The 17,403-nt window shown below is 40.8% G+C and overlaps 1 long non-coding RNA gene across 2 annotated transcripts; it reads left to right on the forward strand.

Annotated features, from left to right (window-relative positions):
* Positions 1-3,071: 3,071 nt before the first annotated feature.
* Positions 3,072-8,959, forward strand: LOC112256479. Of its 2 annotated transcripts, XR_002954420.2 has the most exons (5): positions 3,072-3,257; positions 8,071-8,189; positions 8,272-8,390; positions 8,488-8,561; positions 8,698-8,959. It is a non-coding gene; the product is annotated as an uncharacterized LOC112256479 (long non-coding RNA). The 2 variants fall into 2 exon arrangements; XR_002954419.2 differs by having other exon boundaries at positions 8,272-8,561.
* The last annotated feature ends 8,444 nt before the right edge of the window (positions 8,960-17,403 follow it).

Below are 17,403 nucleotides of genomic sequence, written 5' to 3' on the forward strand. Positions count from 1 at the left end.
TCCCTGACTGAGTCTGTAATACCAACATGGTTTAAGCAGACCACCATAGTCCCTGTGTCCAAGAGATGATTGTGGACTAAAGAAAAAGGAGGACAAAGCACGCCCCCATTCTCATCGTCGAGGCTGTTAGTGGAACAGGTTGAGAGCTTCAAGTTCCTTGGTGTCCACATCACCAATAAACTATCATGGTCCAAACACACTAAGACAATTGTGAAGATGGCACGACAAAGCCTATTCCCCCCCAGGAGACTGAAAAGATTTGGCATGGGTCCTCAGATCCTCAAAAGGTTCTACAGCTGCACCATCGAGAGCATCCTGACTGGTTGCATCACTGCCTGGTATGGCAACTGCTCTGCCTCCGACCGCAAGACACTACAGAGGGTAGTGTGTACATCCCAGTACATCACAGGGCTAAGCTTCCTGCCATCCAGGACCTCTATACCAGGAGGTCAGAGGAAGGCCCTAAAAATGGTCAAATACTTCAGCCACCCTATTCATAGACTGTTCTCTCTGCTACCGAACGGCAAGCAGTACTGGAGCGCCAAGTCGAGGTCCAAGAGGCTTCTTAACAGCTACACCAAGCTACAAGACTCCTGAACAGCTAAGCAAATGGCTACCCAGGCCCCTATTTTACGCTGCTGCTACTCTGTTTATAATCTATGCATAGTCACTTTAACTCTACCTACATGTACATATTACCTCAACTAACCAGTGCCCCCGCACATTGACTCTCTACCGGTACCCCCTGGATATAGCCTCGCTTGTTATTTTACTGCTGCTTTTAAATGATTTGTTACTTTTATTTTCTATTTAAAATATTTTCTTAACACTTCTTTTAATTTATTTTTCTTAACTTCTTAAAGCATTGTTGTTAAGGGCCTGTAAGTAAGCATTTCACTGTAAGGTCTACCTACACCTGTTGTATTCAGAGCATGTGACAAATAAAATTTGATTTGATGTGTAAACTGTTGCTAACTACAGTATTATGGTATAGGACAGTGTTGCAAACGTGCAGCAAGTGCATATCTGTGGTCATGTTCTCTTCCCACAGCTGCTGTGCTAACCTTTAAATGTAAGGCAAGCCAGAGTTAGACATGTCAGATATGAGAACTCTGGTTATGGTGCAAATTCACAAAGTATGACTGACAACCTGGTACGTTTCACAATTAACAATACTTTATTTGGGAAAGGTAGGAAGTGTCTCTTAAAAACAAGGGCGTACTGGGACAAATTCCCCTCTCTCATTTTACAGTTCCGGTGACTGGTGAAACATGGTCCAGCTCATGTTTAATAAAAATACAACAGGTAAAAGCACCACTGGAGATAAAACTCACCAGTTTAACTGTGCCTCTGTTGCCTCCCTGGTAGCAGTCTGTCTCTGTCTGCCTGTCACTGTCTTTCTGTCTGTGATTCTCCTTGTGCTCCTCTGTTGTCACTCTGTCTGTCACTGTCACTCCTAAGTGTTAATTGCTATTACATATAGAGCCAACATATTAACTGACATTACATCTGTGTGTCTCTCTACTCCTATATCTACTGTACTTACTTCTGAGCTGTCTCTGCTAAAACTAGTATCCTTTCCCACTGCACTGGTACCAGAAGAACAGGGGACCACACTGCATGTGCTGGGCCCAGCAACTTCCTACTTATGAATGAATGAACACATTTATTAGATATAGAATTAATATTACTGAATAAATGCCTAATAGATGACCGTTGGCTTATATAATACCTTATAACAGCCAAACTACATATTTCAGATTAGTGGATTTCAAGTGTTCCCTCCTGCCCACTTTAGATAAGTGTTTAAGTATTAGGCTACATATGATTCAATACAATAAAACAGAGCGAGAGAAGGAGAGAGAAAGACTGTAGCCAATTGCTACATTTAGGAATTGGCAGTCTCTCTCCCCCTCTGTTTTCTTCTATTGAATTAAATTTACAACCTTCTGTGTTTGTCAAAGAACAATGCCGGGACTAGTTCATGTGGATGCAGATAGATTTCCAGCATTGTGCTTCATTTGACAGTGTGATAGGCGGGACTTTCCAGCCTCCAGAGTCACTTCTTTACGACAGCTAATAGCCTCACTTGCTGGGTTGAAGAGACTGAGACTCAGAAGCGAATACACATTGATAAAACAATTAAAATAAGAACAATTCTTATTTACAATGACGGCCTACCCCAGCCAAACCTTAACCCGGACAACGCTAGACCAATTGTGCACCACCCTATGGGACTCTCAATCACGGCCTGTTGCGATACAGCCCAGGATCTGTCGTGATGCCTCTAGCACTGATGCAGTGCCTTAGACCGCTGCGCCACTCGGGAGCCCTGAGTGGGAGCCCTAAAGCTGTCAAGGCAAACGGTGGCTACTTTGAAGAATCTCTAATATAAATACATTTTGATTTGTTTAACACTTTTTTACTACATGATTCCATAAGTTTTATTTCATAGTTTTGATGTATTCACTATTATTCTACAATGTAGAAAATAGTAAAAATAAAGAAAAACCCTTGAATGAGTAGGTGTTCAAAATTTTGACTGGTACTGTATATATTTAATTAAATTTCATTTTGATTTTTACGATCATTTTTATGATCTTTTGATTGAAACTCTTCAGTTTTTGTTGGAAAGAGAATGGTTAATACTGAAGAGAAACAATATCCAATCAGGATTTTCTTTGGTAGTCTCTGGGTAGAAAAATCGAGCTAACTCAGTCAAAAGTGGGACAGAAGGCCCAGATAGCCTAGTTAGGTCATGCTCAGTTCGTACTTTCTCAGGGACTTTGATGAGAAGACCTATTCAGTTGATATACTGTTGAGAGATTTATCTGAACACATTTGTTCATCGGGGAGGAGGATGTTGTAACTTTAATGGGTTACAGAGTTAATGCTTACAATTAATTAATTGAGCTGTAGCTTAAGATATTTTATTTGACAGTTATTTACATTTGTAAGAGTAATTGTATTAGAATTCATGTAATGGAGATTGAGAGAACTATGTACATATTTCTGTTGTATTGGTTACTATTGGTTTACGCTATTGACTGCAAGTACCAGAATGCCTTGCGAAAAGAAGGACTAAAAAACGAGAACACGCCAGTTATGTACAAGTGACAAGATTATCCTGACTTTCGCTAGCTACTTTCTTTTATTGTTTTGTAGAATCTAAAGTGGTAAAATGTAATGTGAACAAGTATTATTACTAAAAAGAAGCTTTCATCTCACAACCGAAGGCCCGAGTCATTACTTTGAAGGTAGTTATTCTATAGTTATCAACTTCAAGGTGGATGTTGTTGCTAATAACGAGGTAAAGACAGTTTCAAGTTGGATATTCGCGCTTTCAAACCACTTGAGCCACAGACACCAAATAATGGTCATGCTGTTGGAAAAATTGCGCACCAATTTGCACAGGTCTTATTTTCACGATTTGGACATTCATTCACTTTCCAACGCTAATAAACGTGGAAATGTGAGCAGCATTTTGTATTCTTAGTTGAATTAGTTAGGGAGCGTAAACAAAGTACAAACCTTTTTTTACATTAGAATTTCAATAGCTCCTTGGTCATGTGACCTACTTGATTCAAATAAGGTTCAGAATGTCCACTGACTACCCTTCTATATTGCACACCCTTTAGGTTGTCAATTTTCATCTCACAAAATTTTACATTCATTTTCCAAAATGTAAAATGTCAATAGCTCCTTGGTCATGTGACTTAATGACTTCAAACAAGGTTCAGAATGTCCACTGACTACCCTCCTATATTGCACACCCTATAGTTTGTCCATTTTCATCTCACATGGTTTTACATTTTTTTAAAATCAATGTATAATTTCAATAGCTCCTTGGTCATGTGACCTACGGACTTCTAACAAGGTTCAGAATGTCCAATCTGTGGGCCTACACATTGCACATCCTTTAGTTTGTCCATTTTCATCTCACAAGATTTTACATTAATATTTCAAAATGTAGAATTTCAATAGCTCCTTGGTCATGTGACCTACTGACCTCAAACAAGGTTCAGAATGTGTACTGACTATACCTTTTATATTGCACATTCTGATGTTTGTCTACTTTCATCTCATGCTATTAGACTGAAATCTGCCAGCTTTGCAGGCCTTCATTTTACATGCGTGTAAAAAAACAAACATTTTTTTAAGTTAACAAATGTTCCATACTCGCAATAACTATCTTTCACATGGACACTGTAAAGATCCGCAAATGGCTGTATGTGGTATGGATCAAGGACAAGAGAGGTGTTTGAACAGAGGTGCTTAAAGGAAGGCGCACAGGTAGGCCTCATGAAAAACAATGTTTCATATGCGCTTTTTAATCACAGTAATAGGTAGTGGTTTGTCAGTCAGAGTGAGCTTGATAACGTGAAATAATCTTTTTCATAGCATCACTTTCATATACTGTACATTAAGACAAATCCTTCTACGTTGAGTATTAGAACGCAGTTTACATAACCTGATAATGATTTGATATTTCAGTGCATTCAAAACAAGCCACGTGCAGACAACTTACAAAATGCAATAGTGCATTTGAGGGTTAATTTGTCTGATGAAAATAGTTATTTGATGCATGGCCTACTATTTCTAACTGGAAAAATAAATTCCTATGTCTTTTCTGAGTAAAATCCTTTTTCCAAAATTGATTTAGGCACATTTTTGTGAAGAGGTATGAGGATTGTGATATGGGTCATTTAATAGTAAAATCATTTAAGGGATCAATACATTTCAATATTGCTTCCCCAGTACCTGCATGAACCATCAGGCCAAGTGTTTTTGGTTGACCCTGCTGGACAGAAAGAGAAGGAGGAATCGGAACACGCTGCATTCAAATTCAGGTGTTAGTTATTCCATTGTACTGGATCTAATACATATTAGCATTTTACATACATTCATAAGTGTAATACGTTTTTATGACATACTGTGAAAAACTCTTTTGGCTGCTGGCTCTGTCACTTTAAGACATGCGCAGAGCAGACTGAAAGGGGAAGGGTAGCTCTTGACTTGAACCACAGGTGTTCTCTGTATAGAGAGAGTAATCCAAAAGGCACCGACACACCCCTTGACTTTCAATTGGCACCGTTGACCTGTATGTATTCTCTCCTGATTGGCTCTGTGGTGCACAGTCTGGCAGTCTGACAAAAGTACCAGAGGTATGAGGAGAGACATCCTCCTTTTGTATTTATGTGAAAAAATATTTCCTAACTCTTTGGATCCTGTTCTTGGACAGTTAGAAGACCCAATGCATCAATGCAAAAAAATAATGATTACTAATTACTGTCCATGAATAACCTCAACCTTGTGGGTCTGTGGGTATTTGGGCCAATAAAGTGCAAACTCAATTCTACCACTGACTAGTCTCTCATGCCCCTATGAAAAGGGACACAGGACAATAGTTTTTAATCTAAACCAGACCTTTTTTACTGGAGTACACTAACCCCTAATTGGGGCTCTTTTCTTGACACACAGTAGCAGTTTACCAAATAAGAAGTCAAAAAGATCAAAAAGTAGATCGTTGTAAGGGTGTAATACATCCTGTGCTGGTCACATTGTCATATCCATTCTGGATTCTGGGTGGTAAAATCATAGCTGAAAAATGCCTCTGTGTGTGTATACATTTTCCCCCAAGACAGAACTGCCAAAGGGGGTGGAGTTGCAATCTACTGCAGAGTTCTGTCATGCTATCCAGGTCTGTGCCCTACTTTTAAAAATCCACCTTTCCAGAAATAAGTCTCTCACTGTTGCCGCTTGTTACAGACCCCCCTCAGCCCACAGCTGCGCCCTGGACACCATATGTGAATGAATTGCCCCCCATTTATCTTCAGAGTTTGTACTGTTAGGTGACCTAAACTGGGATATGCTTAACACCCCGGCCATCCTACAATCTAAGCTAGATGCCCTCAATCTCACCCAAATTATCATGGAACCTACCAGGTACAACCCCAAATCTGTACACTTGGGCACCCTCATAGATATCATCCTGACCAACCTGTCCTCTAAATACACCTCTGCTGTTTTCAAAATACAAAAAAAATACACCTCTGCTGTCTTCCAGGATCTCATTGATCACTGCCTCATTGCCTGCGTCCCTAATGGGTCCGCGGTCAAACGACCACCCCTCATCGTCGTCAAACGGTCCCTAAAACACCAGCGAGCAGGCCTTTCTAACCGACCTGGCCTGGGTATCCTGGAAAGATATTGACCTCATTCTGTCAGTAGAGGATGCCTGGTTATTCTTTAAAATTGCTTTCCTCACCATCTTAAATAAGCATGCCCCATTCAAACAAATGTAGAACAAGGAACAGATATAGCCCTTAGTTCACTCCAGACCTGACTGCCCTTGACCAGCACAAAAACATCCTGTGGCGTACCGCATTAGCATTGAATAGCCACCGCTATTCGATGCTAGGGATGTTAGGAACTTATCATCAGACTCAACAGCCTTTGTTTCTCAAATGACTGCCTCGCCTGGTTCACCAACTACTTCTCAGATAGAGTTCAGTATGTCAAATCGGAGGGCCTGTTGTCCGGACCTCTGGCAGACTCTATGGGGGTGCCACAGGGTTCAATTCTCGGGTCGACTCTTTTCTCTGTATACATAAATGATGTTCCTCTTGCGGCTGGTGATTCTCTGATCCACTTCTACGCAGACGACACCATTCTGTATACTTCTGGCCCTACTTTGGACACTGTGTTAACTAACCATACAATTCTCCTTCTGTGGCCTCCAACTGCTCTAAAAATGCAAGTAAAACTAAATGCATACTCTTCATCTGATCGCTGCCCGCACCTGCCCGCCCGCCTAGCATCACTACTCTGGACGGTTCTGACTTAGAATATGTGGACAACTACAAATACCTAGGTGTCTGGTTAGACTGTAAACTCTCCTTCCAGACTCATATTAAAGCATCTCCAATCCAAAATCAAATCTAGAATCGTTGCCAAACATACCCTCGTAAAACTGATTATCCTACTGATCCTTGACTTCGGCGATGTCATTTACAAAATAGCCTCCAACACTCTAATCAGCAAATTGGACGCAGTCTATCACAGTGCCATCTGTTTCGTCACCAAAGCCCTATATACCACCCACCACTGCAACCTGTATGCTCTCGTTGGCTGGCCCTCGCTTCATATTTTTTGCCCAACCCACTGGCTCCAGGTCATCTATAAGTCTTTGCTAAGTAAAGCCCCGCCTTATCTCAGTTCACTGGTCACCATAGCAGCACTCACCCGTAGCACTCGCTCCTGCAGGTATATTTCACTGGTCACCCCCAAAACCAATTCCTCATTTGGCCGCGTTTCCTTACAGTTCTCTGCTGCCAATGACTGGAACGAATTGCAAAAATCTTACTTCATTTGCAAACACTGTATATAGACTTTTCTATTGTGTTATTGACTGTGCGTTTGTTTATACCATGTGTAACTCTGTTTTGTTGTTTGTGTCACACTGCTTTGCTTTATCTTGGCCAGGTCGCAGTTGTAAATGAGAGCTTGTTCTCAACTTGCTTACCTGGTTGAATAAAGGTGAAATAAAAAAACAAAAAATACTGTGTGGGAATGTCTTATGTCCGTGTAGTGTTGGTACATGGAATATTCCTCAACTGCATATATCATAAATTGCTATTGCAAATAGAAGTATTATGTTCAACAACTGACATTTTCAGATATTATTTTGACAAACACACTTGTGCTTACAATTCATTCTCTATTGTCATAGACTTGATGGGCACTGTCATCTGTGATCTTTGTGAGGACTTTCTTTAGGCACGTACTGATGAAACTGTCACTTAATATTTTTTTCTTAAAGTCCACAAACGCTCTACATTTATTCACTCTGTGATAGGGTTGGATCCTATATGCTACTTTTATTATTGTCCTGTAAATGGTTCAGTGCCTATAATTTAAGCTGTGTGTGTAGAATGGGACATAAAGGAAATGACCTCTGCTACTAAATTACTACTAGATTATAGTGATAAGGAAAACAGCATACACATTTGGCTTGTGTATTCATTTGCCTATAACTAATCAGAATTCCATTATGTTTACATAAAAAAGAGAGAACTTCAAAATGAGATCCTGCCATGGAAAAGACGACGGACATGAAGTGGAAAGGAGGGGAAATAACTCACACCATGCAGCAGGACACCTTCAGCTGTGTGGTTTTTGTAATGCAGGTTTGATAGTTATATTTTCAATAATGATTGGTTAGCTGTTATGTGACAAGTAGATCAAAAAATATTTTATTTTTTGGTGTAGATGGCCAAGGAAGTTGCACAGAACTTCCCCAACATCCCCTCCCAAATTGATATGGAACCTTCAAAAACACATGGAGCAAGTGCGAAAATAAATGGCTGAGGATATACTAAAAATGTCTGGTTTGTAATGACATTTAATTCAAAGTAAATGTAAATTCTTTATTTTTATGTAGTTGTGTCGGACAGTCATTTGTTCAGTTCATGCCTATGATTTCAGAGTTCAACAAAGCCAACAACTGCTTCATGTGTGCCACTGATAAAGAACCTGGATGTAGCACAAAGACTGCCTGGGTTAGTAACATGTTTATCATCTTTTGACAACAGTGACGGCATGTAAGACAATTTATGATATAACACAATGGGTGGCTAATTCGTCATACTACATTGATATTTGATATTATTTATAACGTGTTACATTTTGTTTTAGATTGAATGTTTTGCAGGCCAAAGGTGGTTCCATGTGCTGTAACTAGGAATGAAGACAAAATAGTTAAACAGAGCAAACAACACAAACTGGAAGTGCTGTCTTTGTTGTTGAAAATGTATGCTATACCCCATCCACACTGAAGAGGCTCTGACATGTACATCAACCAGGGATAAAGAGAAAGTTAACACTGTGAAATGTTTCATACTTATTTTTAATTGTATGTTGACACGTTGGAAAAGATTAAAGGTGTACAATTTCTGTTTAATTTGTCAATATTCCATTTTTATTCATTGATTTACTGGCCATCATTACTGTGGTTACATGTTCAGTATATGTATTGACCAACAAACCCACTGCAGCCTACCTCACTAGCTCACTCTCCATCCCTGCTTTGGACAATTAATAGCATGACTCTCGTACTTTGCCCTTTTCCTTTATGGTTGATATTAACGAAGTAAGGAGATATTATCTGTCTCTCTCCTATGGGAAAACTGGGAAAATAAGTACTTAGAACTACCAATTATTATAGATAAATATTAAAGAAAAGGGTAAACACAACACTGGACTGAACCCCCTAATTGTCAAACTAATATTAATGTACAACAACATATAAGAGATATAACTAGAGGTTATGCCGTATGGGTGTATATCCACTGCACGCTTCTTATGTGTGTAATTGACATGACCAAGGAGCAATTGAAATTTAAACTGTAAAATGTACGTTAAACTGCGTGATTTTACAGTTACACAAACAAGAGTGTAATATAGAAGGGTACATTCTGCACCATGTTTGAAGTCAGTAGGTCACATGACCAAGGATCTATTGAAATTTTACATTTAGAAAATTAATGTAAAATCTTGTGAGATGAAAATGGACTAACTAAAGGGTGTGCAATATAGAAGGGTAATCAGTGGACATTCTGAACCTTGTTTGAAGTCACTAGGTCACATGACCAATGAGTAATTGAAATTCAAAAAATGTAAATAATTCATTTAAAATAGTGCAAGACGTAAATCGACAAAAAAAAGGTGTGTGCAATGTGTGTATGTCATCGGGTTAGCTAGTACCCGTTTTGAAAGTTTTAGGAGTAATGGTTAAAGAGCTATTGAAATGTTTAAAAAAAAGATTTGTCACTATGTTGACGGTCCCTAACTGCTGTTGGTGGACGTAAGGAAAACTACAGGCGAATATCCGTCGAATATCCAACCTGAAACTGTCTTTACCTCGGTATTGCTAATTTGTTTGCGTCACCGTTATGGTCGCTGGTCTTTCAGCAACCACCAGCCTGTCACCTTTGATGTGGCATGGTTGTTGTTGCTATTGGTGATAGTGTGACAGTGTTGTTAGGGTACCATAGGTTGTGTAAACAGTGTTTTTGTTTTGCTAGTCACATGATTTTATGTGTCACATGTTGCGTCCATGCCGGTTCTGTGTTTGTGAATGCGGCAGCCCGGAGCGCAGCTAGGCCTGTTTGATTCATTCATAATGTCATCAAAAAGCATTGCTCTTCCTTCACTAAAACTAGAAAAGTCCGACTATAGAAAATATAATGTCTGGCGTATTAAGGGATTTTTGAGTTTGATACAGAAGGCATGAGGTCCCAACAATCCGCCAACTTTCCATGTGATCTCCTGCGGAAACAATGAAAAAGTCCTCCAGGAGGACCCCATGATGATGCTGCACCCAGTGATCCACCTGTCTTGGGACATTTGACTCCCAAGGACACATTGAATGGGCAACCGTGCATGTCTACCAACCATTAGAAAGTGTGGAGTGTACCCAGTCCTGCTGTGGACCGTATTGTTGTAGGCTTGAAGGATAGCTGTTCTTCCCAATGTGCCTGCACTTCTTCGCTCAGTGTGTTTAACAGAGTCAACAGTGTCTGGTTCATCCTCACAAGTATCCCCATACAATTCACACAGCTGTTTGACCACTGTGGACTCAAGTTGTCCCTCGGTTGCTGTGAACACGCTTGGGGTAACCAAAGGTTTTGAACAGGTGTTTCCATAGCTCTCAAGCTGTTGTGGTCCGTCTGGTCCTTTGTGGGCCCAGCCCATGTGTACCTCATCAACCATCATCAGTAAGTGGGAACATGCGTCGGCTGGGCGAACCAGGGAGAGGTAAATCAAATGTTATTTGTCGCATGCGCCGAATACAACAGGTGTTGTATGACCATGAAATGCTTACTTACAAGCCCTTAAACCCAAGAAATAGAATTAAGGGCCTCCCGGGTGGCGCAGTGGTCTAGGGCACTGCATCGCAGTGCTAGCTGTGCCACCAGAGACTCTGGGTTCGCGCCCAGGCTCTGTCGCAGCTGACCGGGAGGTCCATGGGGCGACGCACAATTGGCCTTTTTTCCCTCTGGATGTGACATGCTGGTAGAAGTTAGGTAAAACTGATTTATGTTTGCCTACATTAAAGTCCCCGGCAACTAGGAGCGCCGCTTCTGGATGAGCATTTTCTTGTTTGCTTATGGCCTTATACAGCTTGTTGAGTGCGGTCTTAGTGCCAGCATCGGTTTGTGGTGGTAAATAGACACAGCTACTAATAATGTAGATAAGAACTCTCTTGGTAGATAGTGTGGTCTACAGCTTATCATGAAGTATTCTACCTCCTTTCTCTGGAAGCCTAGAGAGGACATCAGCATTTATACTGCGGGCTTCTGCATGGTACTTGATGTCAAACTGGTAGTTTGCCAACTGTGCAGCTCAGAACTGCTTGACTGCCCCGAGGTTAGCTTTATGCAGATGGCCAAGCGGATTATTGTCAGTGTAAACGGTGAAAATGGAGGTAAGGTTTAAATTTCTCTGTTACCACTCATTTCAGTCCCAGCAGTTATAGCTTGAAGGAGCTGTGGTTTTGATCGTTTCGATCAGACTCTGGCTGCCGTAAGCGATGACCCTTTCCAGCTCATTCTGCCCTTGAGACAACAGCCCCCAGCCCTCGGAAGCTTGCATCTACTTAGAGCAGGAAGGGGGAGAGAAAAGTCAGCATATACCAAAAGTTTACTTTTCAAGGTATCAAAAGCAGTTTGACACTCTATAGACCACTGTACTGGGACACTTTTGTTTCGTGAGCTGAACCTCTGGCTGCCCAATAGCTTATTGAGAGGTATGGCAATCATGGAGAACTTGGGGATCAATCATATATAATACCCCACATAGCCCAGGAATGATTTGACCTGACTCACTGTGGTAGGGGTAACCCGTTCCTTTACTGCTTTGACCTTACCAGGGTCCGGGGTGCCCACCACATGCCCAAGGTAAGTGACCTGCCTCTGGAACAGGTGACACTTCAGGGGTTACATCGTCAAGGTAGATAACCAATGATTCTCCTACCTGGTTCCGCAGACACCTTTGCATCAGGGGCTGGCAGGTAACACAACCCGAACGGCATCTTTTTAAACTCGAACAGCCCAGCGGGGTGGTGAAGGCATTCTACTCCCGGTCTCGGGGGTCCACCTCCACTTGCCAGTAGCCACTGGCGAGGTCAAGAGTGGAGTACCAGGCATCCTTTTTTCAGGTTAAGGAATACTCGATCCTGGGATGTGGGTTACTGAGTTGCGCTTTCTGTAATCAACACAGAAACGCCATGTACCATTCTTCTTCTTGACCAGGACAATAGGTGCAGCCCAAGGGCTAGCACTCTCACGTACTACTCCTCTGTCCAGCATCTGTTTCAAAAGGCTGTGAATTTCCTGGTAGAGTGACGGGGGATTGAACGGAACCGTTCTCGGCTGGGTGGGGTGGTGCATGTGGGGATGTGGTGGAGCACTGAATCTGTAGGGCCAAAGTCTTCTTCATAGATGCGTGGGTTGAAATATTGTGTGGCTGAAGGATGAGTGTGTGGTGGGTTGAATGAAGAGAAAACAATGCATTAAAATCCATAAATGTATCATTCTTGTGAAATTCATTATATATGCTTCCACTGAGGATTTTCATTCAGAATTTCTCTGTCGTTAGAACTGTAATCCCTCCAAATACACTGAGTGTACAAAACATTATGAACACCTGCTCTTTCCATGACATAGACTGACCAAGTGAATCCAGGTGAAAGTTATGATCCCTTATTGATGTCACATGTTAATCCACTTCAATCAGTGTAGATGAAGGGGAGGAGACAGGTTAAAGAATGATTTTTAAGCCTCAACACAATTGAGACATGGATTGTGTATGTATGTGTGCCATTCAGAGGGTGAATGGGCAAGACAAAATATTTCAGTGCCTTTGAACGGGGTATGGTAGTAGGTGCCAGGTGCACCAGTTTGTGTCAAGAACTGCAAAGCTGTTGGGGTTTTCACGCTCAACAGTTTGCCATGTGTATCAGGAATAGTCCACCACCCAAAGGACATCCAGCGCAACTCAATATTAGGAAGGTGTTCCTTATGTTTGGTATCCTCAGTGTACATGCCAATTACCAGAAGCCTAATCTTTGTTCAATATTTGGTGAAGTGCTAAAAGAGGATGATAGCAATTGTGTGATGATTGTGACAGTCACAAGACGTGACTTCAAAATGGCACGTAAAGGGAACTATAGGCTACTTTTCAGATTTTTTGTTGGATTTTATTAGCATCCTCATTAACTGTTGCAATAGAAGCAGCTACTCTTCCTGGGGTCCACAATGGAACAGTAGCTTGAATTTTGGATACTGACTGTAGGTACAGTCGTGGCCAAAAGTTTTGAGAATGACATAAATATGAATTTTCACAAAGTCTGCTGCCTCAGTGTCTTTAGATATTTTTGTCAGATGTTACTATGGAATACTGAAGTATAATTACAAGCATTTCATAAGTGTCAAAGGCTTTTATTGACAATTACATGGAGTTGATGCAAAGAGTCAATATTTGCAGTGTTAACACTTATTTTTCAAGACCTCTACAATCTGCCCTGGCATGCTGTCAATAAACTTCTGGGCCACATCCTGACTGATGACAGCCCATTCTTGCATAATCAATGCTTGGAGTTTGTCTGAATTTTGGGGTTTTGTTTGTTGATTAGAGAATTTTGTTCTCCAGCTACATAACCCAATTTAATTATATTACTCCGTCTGCAAACCAGAATTTGTAAGATCCTGGTTGAATGAAACAGACGGCGGCCCAGCTACAATAGATAGTCAAAAAGGTTTATTCATGGGAACGTCCTAAAGTCAGGAATACAAAACAATTAATTTTATACTGACTTCTCACACCCACACATTCCCACAGCCATACACACACACACACACACACACACACACACACACACACACACACACACACACACACGCATACAAACAGACACACACACATGTCCTGCTACCCAGCCGCCAGAGATTAGTGACCTTGTCCTTGAGACATACTCCCTGTTCTTCTCCCAAATCTCTTTCGTGAGAAGACCGATTTTCGGGATGTGTAGAAAGACGCACCTAGAATACTAAATCGACTCGACTGGGTTATTTAGTGTTCTAGGGCAACAAGTAATTACAGAAAAGCAGCATGTCTCTTTAGACAAGTTGACTAACAGTCTACAAACATATAGGAAATTATAAGCAAAAACATAGGTCTACACTCTTAGAAAATGGTGCTATCTAGAACCTAAAAGTGTTCTTTGTCTTTCCCCAAAGTGTAACCCTTTGTAGAACCCTTTTGGTTCCAGGTAGAACCCTTTGGATTCCATGTAGAACCCTTTCCAGAGAGGGTTCTACTTGGAACATAAAAGGGTGACTACCTGGAACCAAAAAGGATTCTACCTGGAACCAAAAAGGGTTCTCCTATGCAGACAGCCGAAGAACCCTTTTGGAACCCTTTTGAGTGCATCTAAAAAAATGCTGACATCTCTGATTATACACCGCATTTTCTATATTTTGCGGGTTGATTAATGTTAAGATTGGAATTTCCGGTGGAGACAGTGAGGGAAGGTTTTGTTACGTAATGGTCACATTTAATGGTACCCAATTCTGCCTGTCCTCAATATGTGCACCTAATGTGTTCAACCCCTCCTTTTTTATGGTCTAAAGCTTAAGTTGTAGGATTTCTCAGACTATGTTCTCATCCTGGGAGACGATTTGAACTTACTAGTTGACCACTCTATTGATTCTACCCTGACATCTCTGCAGGAAGGGCTTCATTGAACATTTTTGATGTCTGGCGTCTGAGAAACCCAACTATCAAGGACTACACCTTCTATTCCTCTCGCCACCATTAATTTTCTCAAATGTATTATATTTTTAAATGGATTACCCATGCAACTATTAGATTCTCTTGTCCGATCATACGACTGCCCTGATTTATTTTGAACACCCCTGGACCTTCTGGAATTAACCTTTTTACGACTTTCATTTTTGGAGGAAAAACGTTCCCGTTTTAAACAAGATATTTTGTCACGAAAAGATGCTCGACTATGCATATAATTGACAGCTTTGGATAGCAAACACTCTGACGTTTCCAAAACTGCAAAGATATTGTCTGTTAGTGCAATAGAACTGATGTTACAGGCGAAACCCAGATAAAAATCCAATCAGGAAGTGCCACATTTTTTGAAACCGCCTCATGCCAATGACTCCTTATATGGCTGTGAATGAGCTACGAATGAGCTTACGTTTTCTACGTATTCCCCAAGGTGTCTACAGCATTGTGACGTCATTTTACGCATTTCTGTTGAAGAATAGCCGTAAGGGACCACATTTAGCAAGTGGTCACATGATGTCTCCCGCAGAAAATCTTGCGTAAAATACTGAGGTAGCCATTTTTCCAATCGCTTCTTATGAGAAACCTCAACGGATATATTATCGAATATATATGTTAAAAACACCTTGAGGATTGATTCTAAACAACGTTTGCCATGTTTCTGTCGATATTATGGAGCTAATTTGGAAAAAAGTTTGTAAATGATTTAATTTGATTGCTTTTCTTATTTTCGTGAAAATGTTGCCTGCTGCCAGCAGAGCCTAGCATAGCATTATGCCATGATAAACTTACACAAATGCTTGTCTAGCGTTGGCTGTAACGCATATTTTGAAAATATGAGATGACAGTGTGATTAACAAAAGGCTAAGCTGTGTCTCAATATATTTCATTTGTGATTTTCATGAATAGGAACATTTTCTAGGGGTATTTTTGTCCGCTGCGTTATGCTAATTCGTTTGAGGCTATGATTACGCTCCCGGATCCGGGATTGCTAGTCGCAAGATGTTTTTAAGAGGTGGCATTTCAATGTTTCTCTCTCACAGAATATCGACTTCTTTAACCAAATTAAGAAAGGCGGTCAAGAATCTTTTGAGGTTCATTCTCAATCAGATGTCAATTCACACTCCTTACAAAGTGTTTCATAAAGGGAGCTTGTACATAATTTTCCTCACATCGGAATAGAGAACCTAACTGTAAGTCATCTTCCCTTGAGAATAAAATATCTTGCCTTGAATCTTTACAAAGATCCAACTATACAGATGACAGACAGAGGGAACTGTCAAATCTGAATGCAAGTATCTGTCCTCCAAGGCAGAATTTCTCAATTTCTCCAACCTGTCAAAACAACTATGAAAATGCAGGCTGAGCAGACTTTTGGCATTGAGACTGAGGCAATCAGACCAATTAGCATCCATTGATATAATAAAAAATTAATATGGTGACTTATGTACCTCTCTAATCAATCAAGCCTTCACTTCCTTCTACTCAAAACTGTATTCATTGGAGGCTTCGAAGGATAACAGCAATTCTTTGGAGCTCCCTACACTCAGAGAATCATGCAATCAAATGACATGCTTCCATCACCTTGGGTGAATTGAAAGATTATTTAGACTCAATTTCAAAATCAAAATGGCCAGGGCTGGATGGCATACCACCCAAATTATTCACTGTATTATGGGATACTGTTGGTTCTGTTCTTCTGGACTCAATTCATTATTCACTTGAGGTTGGAACTTTTCACAGATATCAGAAAACTGCACTTATTTCCCTTCTTTTAAAAAGTGTAAAAGATTCTGTGGAATGTTCCAGCTACAGGGCCTTGTCAAATTTGAATTGTGAGTTCAAGCTGTATGCAAAGGTTCTATCAAGAAGATTGGATACTTGTATTTCATCCCTGGTAAATTTAGATGAGGCAGGATTCATAAAGGGTGTATGGCTTCGGATAATATCCGTTTTTTACTACGTACAGTTTTATTGATGCTGCCCATGCTCAGCAGCAGTCTTGTTCAGTCTTTTCTTTGGATGCAGAGAAGGCCTTTGACGGCGTGGAGTGGGACTATCTATGTCCAGCTTTTTTTGCGTTTTGGCTTCGCACCCTCATTTATCCATATGGTTCGTACCCTCTACCGTGGTCCCACTGCATGCATCCAAATAGGAAACCTGGGATGCCTATTTGAACTTTCACTAGAACCTCTAGCGCAGGCTGTAAGGGAACATCAGTATACACTGAGTATACAAAACATTAGGAACACTTTCCTAATATTGAGTTGCACCCTCCCACTTTTACACTCGGAACAGCCTCAATTCCTCAGGGCATAAACTCTACAAGGTGTCGAAAAGCATTCCATAGGGATGCTGGCCAATGTTGACTCCAATGCTACCCACAGTTGTTTAAAGTTGGCTGGATGTTCTTTCGGTGGTGGACAATTCTTGATACACAGCGGAAACAGCTCAGCGTGAAAAACCCAGCAGCATTGCAGTTCTTGACACAAACCGATACTTTGTAGAGCCACCTTTTTGCAGCAATTATTACAGCTGCAA

This window comes from Oncorhynchus tshawytscha, linkage group LG08 (assembly GCF_018296145.1).
Source record: "Oncorhynchus tshawytscha isolate Ot180627B linkage group LG08, Otsh_v2.0, whole genome shotgun sequence".
In the NCBI taxonomy this organism is placed as follows: Eukaryota; Metazoa; Chordata; class Actinopteri; order Salmoniformes; family Salmonidae; genus Oncorhynchus; species Oncorhynchus tshawytscha.